Genomic DNA, 7,767 nt, shown 5'->3' with positions numbered 1-7,767 from the left:
TCTTTACAATACCTGATATGCTCATCTTTCTTGTATTCTCCCCCTTGATCGGACCAAAGAATTTTTATCTGTTTCCCTATTTTCCTTTCAATCATGTTTTTGAACTGCTTAAAGTATTCAAATGTGTGACTCTTCTTACTCAAGAAATATACCCAAGAAAACTTTGTGCAATGTTTGCATGGATCCACACAGGTCTGTATGCACTAATTCAAGTATATCCCTCTATTTCTTTTCTACTCGAACAAGGAATTCTTCTCTATGCATTTTTCCTAATGTACATGCATCACAATCATTATGTACTTGCTTTAGCATAGGAAGATCTCTTAACATTTCCTTTTTCTCTAGTAACAACAAATAATTGTAGTTGATATGACCAAATCAACGATGCCATAGCTCTTTTATAGTCAAAATCGCAGTTGTCAAGGCTCGAACTGGTGCAGGTCTTACATCCAACTTGTACAGACCTATTCGAATTCCTAGATAAATTGTCTTCATGCCATCTATAAGGTCTTTAATATAACAGTTAGATTTAAAAAATTCAACTTTAAGATCTTGATTTGTGATCATAAATACAGAAATCAAGTTCTTTGTTACACCGGGCACATACATGACATTATGGATTTGTTTTACATTACCCTTAGGTAGAATGACAGAAATTTTCCCGCACCCTTTGATTTGATGACTTCTATCCTCACCTAAGGTAAATCTGTGCTCCTTTGCTGATTTCTTTAAAATCTTTGAACCAATGCTTGTTCCCTGTCATATGAGGTGATGCTCCCGAATCTACATACCAGATGTCTGCATCAACATTCTCATCAAAATATGCCATAAACAATCTGAAATTCTGCACATAATTTTCATTCGCGAGATGACCTGCATGTCGTTTTTTCTTCTGTTGTTCTTCATGATATTTCTTCTTCTTGCACTCTCTGGCAATATGGCCAAGTTTTACACAATAAAAACCTTTAATTGCAGAGTTGTTTCTATTCGGATGCATACTTTGAGTCTGAGTTGGTCTTTTCTGTGAATGTCCTCCATTTTGTTGTCGCGGATTTCCTTTCCCTTTGAAGAAGTTCTTCTTCGCTATCAATGCAAGATCGACACTCTAGGGCTTCATAATCGATCTTATTTCTTCTCTTGCATCAGTATTTCTGTCAGCTCTTCAAACTTCAGGATTTTCTCTCTCGCATTTATCCCAGTGATGAAAATTTGGTAGTCATCGGTCACACCATTCATGGTAATCGTTACAAAATCTGTATCGTAAACTGTATGACCAATGTCTGCCATTTTTTTCTTCAGGTCTTTGATCCTTGCTATGAAGGCAGCAACTGTTTCATTCTCCTCCATCTTTAGGGATAAGATCTTGCTCTTCAGAAATAGAAGACGATTTGTATTCCTAATCTCATACAAATCCTTCAGAATTCCCCAGATCTCGTTAACTATCTTACACTCTCTGATGTGTGGTATGATGTTGTCTTTCACTGAAATTTTCAATAGAGTCGTTGCTTTACCCTCACACTTCTCCCAATCTGAGACTATTGTGGATCCAACGGTTGGCTTTTTGTTCATTCCCATTTGCAATCGTCCAAGCACTCTGCACTTTTAGCAGAGTCTGCATCTTGAATTTCCAATTTATATAATTGGAACCATCGAGTTTGTTATGCTCATTCAAGCATGCTTCAAACATATTATTATTCATCTTGGTGACTTAGACAAAAAAAATTTGACATGTAAAAGAAGATGTTAGATTTAACCTAGATCTGTGAGAAAAGACAGATCACTGATCTTCAATGTTGTTTGATCACTCGCAGATCACCATGGCTTCCTTCACAACCTCCAGACAACCTTCTGTTGTCAGCCTCTGCAGCCTTCTCCAAGATGCAGCCTTCTCTCGGCCTCGATGGAGCCTTTTTGTTGTTTACACGATCGTCGCAGATGTGCACCACTTATTTGAGACGTCACCGCAGATGTACACCACTTATCTACGACATCGTCATAGCTATACACCTAAAATCAGAGACGATGATGTTAAGTATGTTTGAGTAATCGTCGCGTTTATTCTCCTAAAACCTGTGATGATTTCGATTTAGTCGCACCCTCCTCTCAACATATAGGTTCCTCAGCCTTGACACTCTGATACCATGATAAAAAATGACAATGTTGTATTAAAAGAAATAAAACCCACTGGTCAGCTCTATAAAAGATAGTCTGAACCAAGAGAGTCTGGCTCTACAGAACGCTCTACATTGTTCGTGTACATCACACATTATATAGTAATCATGGTTTTAGGGAAGTTAAAACAATAATCTAAGAAATATAAACTAATTCCTATCCTGAGGTCTCGTGAACCAACTTACACTATTCTAGGATATTCTCCATTCTTCAACACGTATAATGAAAGACAAATCATAAGAAAAAATTGAGAACTCAATTATCCATAATATCCAAGTTCAATTTACCCTTGTAGAAGGCCCCACATAGTTGGACATCATATAATAACATCCAAAAATAATAACCTAAATGACATGAATACAAACATCCCATGTAAGACTAATGGTAGAACAACCCAGAGTTTACACGAACATTTTCAATTCATTGCAGTCTCATGAAAGAAAAAATGTTTTGAGTTGAAACTCGTTTCTAACATTCAACACAACTGGTCCACATGAATAGCCAAAAGAGAGCAGCTCAATACACCCTTTAAAATATTCACTTTGTTTTCATTTTTTCTAGATTATATTATATAGACATGTTATGCTCAATTGTAAAAAAATGATTCATCACCACCACAGTAAAATTTCACTGTTTCAATCAACTCCAAACTTATCTCATCAACTACATAGGTTTACACACACATGCATCTTATGACAGAAGAGAAAAGGATCTGTTGAGTACTGGAGACGTTGGATTCAATCTCAGAGAGAAAAAGTAAAATGGAAAAAATAAATCCAAAGTTGCAACGTCGCTACATAAGTGGGGAAAGGGAAAACAAAAGTGATAGGATGAATCTGACTCTTCCCCACTGTGAATGAAACTATGAAATTACAAATAAGTAATGTAGGAATTCTTTACTTTTCATCTAGAATCTTATTTAAACTCTATTGCAATAATTCGTTCAAGAAAGCTTTCCAGCGACTAATAAAAAAAATAATGTAAGAATAATCCAACTTTCAACAACGATATAGGTAAGGCATGCCTACCTTTCCCAAAGGGCAGGTGTCGAATAGAATTGTGATATTTTACCATTAAACCTAACAACCTTGTTGGATCCTTTGGGGGAAGCGACTTGATCGAGAGTACCCCTAGTGACCATGCTACTATGACTTTAACATAAACGTGCAGACTGTAATTGATCTTAAAAGGGGTTTAGGAGTACAACATACTACATGGAGAGAGCCGCAAATTACCCTGTCACTATGAACGTAATCGTAAACATGCAGAGTGCAACTGATCAAGAATTGTCGCGCAAAATGTTACATTTGTTGAACCTTGAGCTTCACCAACTCACACCCAAACAATAAATGGATATGGAAAAAAATTGAAATAACTAATTTGACGATGTTCTAGTTTCAAATTTTCCTTGAAACAATTCCCCCGACACTATTAGAAAACCAACATATGTAAACCAATCAAAATGTCCATATCCAAAACCCTGAGCTACTCCAATGTCATGGCCATTAAAACAAATATTGGTCTAGGACTCTACCCATTTTCATGAATTCCACATTAATCATTCTTGAATGGAACTTTGGAGAAGCACATTCCAGCAAGCCTCTAGTGGACCCACCATCTCCATTGTGGCCTGAAGAATTTTCCTTAAACACCTAGAGAGATTGTGGATTACACTAACTTTCAAAAATGTCCACTAGACCTAGAGTCCAATTTTAAATCTATTGTTGTATATAGATTTAAAAGAAAATGTAAGGAATAATGAAGTACTTATTGAAAAGCTCAACTTTGTACTCCATTTCCTGCTCTTCCATGGCAAAAATATGCAAACAAATTTAAATACATCACAATCATACTTTTGTAGAAAGAATGAAAATCCAATGCTCTATGCTTGTAGAGATTTTAAATTTCTAGCTACATTTACGTGAACAAGAATCATTTAATGGTGAAATAAAAATAGATGAACTTCAAATATCTTAAACATACCTATCTTTGTAGCGGTGGGAAATTGCACCTGCATTGTTGTCAACCAAATGTTCTTCCTATACACTCAATCAGCTCATATTGTTGGCAAATCTTGGTGTAGGTATTCCCAGAATAGACAAAGTCATCACAAGTTTTGGAATGCCAATGGGTCCATTGAGGTATCTTCTGAGAGCATTTTCTTTTGTGCATATCTAGAGTAAGAAATATTTTGGTAAAGTAAAATGTTCCATGTCAATGAGAAAAAAATGACCTGCATATTTTAACCATATAGAGAAACTTGTTCTTTGCACCACAGAGTGATATGGATTTCTTTTATTACCTGTAGATTGCAAGATCTTATTGGATATGAAGTATCTATTAAGGTTTTCAAGAAATTTTTTACAACCTTTGGAGATCGAACCTTCAAGTCACCACTAACCGAACTCATGATAGAAAATAAATGATCTAGTAAATGGAAATTTAATGAATAAATATATCTTGACATCATAGAGAATTTTACTTTTCTAATTTGTCAGTTTTCCTTTTGTACAAATATATTTGTAGTTTTGTTTATGAAATTGTGCACTCTTCTCCTTTGGTTGTTGTTTTAAATTGCTTATTTATTTGGAAGGTGAAAAGAATGGTAAAGACTATTATATATGTGTTGACAAGAGGAGAGCTTGTCCAACATCTGAGGTCAAAGAGATCATCGAACAAATTGTAATCCTACTTTTCCATTCTGAAAACTACAAAAATTTAGATTTGATCAAATCCTTTACAACTAGAAAAGCACAAGAAATTCTGGAACCATGGACAAGGCTATCAATACCAACATCAAGTCCCTTAATATGATCAGAAGATGCAACAAAAACAGGCCTAGCAAATCTATATTCCACTGTGGAATTACAGAGTGAGGTTTGTTCAATGTCTTGTGACTTGCAACAAGCATAACAAAAGGATTGATCAACGTTTTGGCCCAGACACGTTTCTTTCACTGTATTGATAACATCTGGAGCATAAAACCACCCTAACATGTATTGCCACCAAGAAATTAACTCCATGGACATTAGCATCACATTTGTAACATTGATTTGCATAATCTACTTCACAGTGGAATGCAAATTCATTACAGTAAAGCTCACACATGGGTCCCTTCCCTTTCTCCATCACCAAATTATTTTCCCCAAAACACAACTCTTCAAGTAGAGTTTCACACAAATAATTATTAGAGGAAATCGAAACTTAACACCCAATTGATAGCTGAAGCTAAAATTCTCACAGGAAATCCAAACTAAAACACTTGAATTGCAACTAGAGCTAGATTGGATCAAACTAAGCAGAGAATCGAACTCAGGAATGGAAATCGAAACTTCAAACCACATTTAGATTGTGATGGAACGAATACTGTAGAATTGACAGAGATCGAAAAACTATGCCACGCAAATTGGTAGTTGAAATCCATTATTGCGATAAAATTATCCGACTTCCTATGCCCGCTGATTCTTACAAGTATCCAATTGTGTGCATCTACATCGTCACTTTAATTAAATTACATATGGTCATGTCGTGTTAATGGTTAATGAAATGACGTTGCATATGATGCCAAACATATTTCTTAATTGCAATTGGTGTATCAACTGTAAAAAATATATACCATTTGTGCAGTGAAAAAGCAATGCCACCATTTCAGAGGCTAAAATATAAAGAGATTGTATAAACGATGCCCAGGATAAGGGTGAGCATAAGCACAAAAGCAGATGGGTTGCTAGCAAAGAGGGCAGCAGGGTTGGAAATTGGATTCCTCTTTACCCGTCAGACAATTTTTTTTTGACGTTTTGCGTCTTTATGCTGCCCATCAAGAAACGTTATGTTTAAAATTTTTCCCTTCAAAAGTGATGTCTTAATAATAAATTAATCCTTCACCAATGAAGATTTGATTAGAATATTACACTTCAATATTAGAAGTATGTTAAAAATTTTCACATATTTATTATAAGCAAAGAAACAAAATGACCATAACATAGAAAAGATTTATTGAATCATGAATTTTAGTTTGAAATTTCATGAATAATAACAATAAAATATCCATAACTTGTTGTCCTTGACCTGGACATGCTAGAACATTCATATGTAACATGCACCTCAAGTCACATCAACAAATCAAAAGGGGCCTAAATAGATTTACCCGTGAAAAATTGAAAGCTTACAATACTTGTGGCACAAAATCAAATAGAGAAAGACTAAAAATGTGAAGCCTAGGAGTAAATATATATATATATATATATATATATATAGCTTCTATTTGTAATAATTGCCAAAGCATAAAAAGAGCCAAACAAAGCAATTTCTAGATGGTTTTGTCAAAAAAAAAATCCCAAGGTAACATATCTACATTATTATTGTAAATCTACATTATTTTGTTTACAATTAACAAGAAGCCAAAGTGCACAATTTTGATCTCAAGATGGCAATCAATGTTTCCAATATTAACAACTCAGTAGCTCAAGTAGTCAAGACCGAGATGTGAGGGATGGTGGATGACTGATGTAGTGGGGTTTGCGTGAGTTACCCATTTTTGTTTGGGTTCAACTCATAATATATTTACTAACAGTAAATCTATTCACAATGTTTTCAAATGGAAAAAAGGATGGATAATGAGCCCTAAATTATTCACCAATTATGGTGATTAATTTTTTTTTTACCGATATTGAATTATCAAAAATCAATATCTATCTCTATATATATAGACGCATGGGTCTATGAATGTTGTAGCTTACCATAAATTGAGAACTTAAACCAGGTTTACCAATGCAAAAGTGGTCTACCATAAATACAAAATTGAAATAAGGTTCACTATTGCAAAAGTAAACGTGGAGAAGTATAACCAAAGCTTGCAAAATAGAATTTTTGAAACAAAGTATCTTACAATTATTTATAAGAAAATTAGTATCCATGATTAGAGAGATGATTAAGAAACAAATTTTGCAACAATTGTAAAGTGTTCCACTCTCCATTTACCAATAAAGTGCAAGCTAAAAAATCTGCGAGAATATGGTACAACAACTATAACTAATTATTTTATGGTATGAGATTATAAAAATTTGATATATATCTATATACTTATAAAAGAATGAGTACTTGAATATTGAGGCCATCAGAAATTGAGAACTCGAACAAGGTTTGTCCTTGGAAAAATAAATGTGAAGGCATATATCCAAGCATTGCAAAGTAGAATTTCTACAACAGAGTTGTCCTGCAATTGTATTTAAAGCAATGGGTGTCCCATGATTAGTGAGGTGATCAAGCAATAGAGTCGTCCTTGGAAAAATAAATGTGAAGGCATATATCCAAGCATGGCAAAGTAGAATTTCTACAACAGAGTTGTCCTGCAATTGTATTTAAAGCAATGGGTGTGCCATGATTAGTGAGGTGATCAAGAAATAGAGTCTACCACAGTTATAGAGGGCTTCACTGTTTCCCACAATGTGCAAAAACAAAAATTTGTTAAAAGATGATACAAGGGCTTCACTGTTTCACATAATGTGCAAAAACAAAAATTTGTTAAAAGATGATATAAATCATTGTGGATAGTTCCCTTCTTCTAAGCATTAAAAATATATGAATTAAATTTGT

The sequence above is a fragment of the Pinus tabuliformis genome, chromosome 3_1 (genome assembly GCF_031772625.1).
Source record: "Pinus tabuliformis cultivar Carrire ecotype Pingquan chromosome 3_1, CPIR1, whole genome shotgun sequence".
NCBI classification, from domain to species: domain Eukaryota; kingdom Viridiplantae; phylum Streptophyta; class Pinopsida; order Pinales; family Pinaceae; genus Pinus; species Pinus tabuliformis.
Note: the sequence above shows the minus strand (reverse complement) of the source record.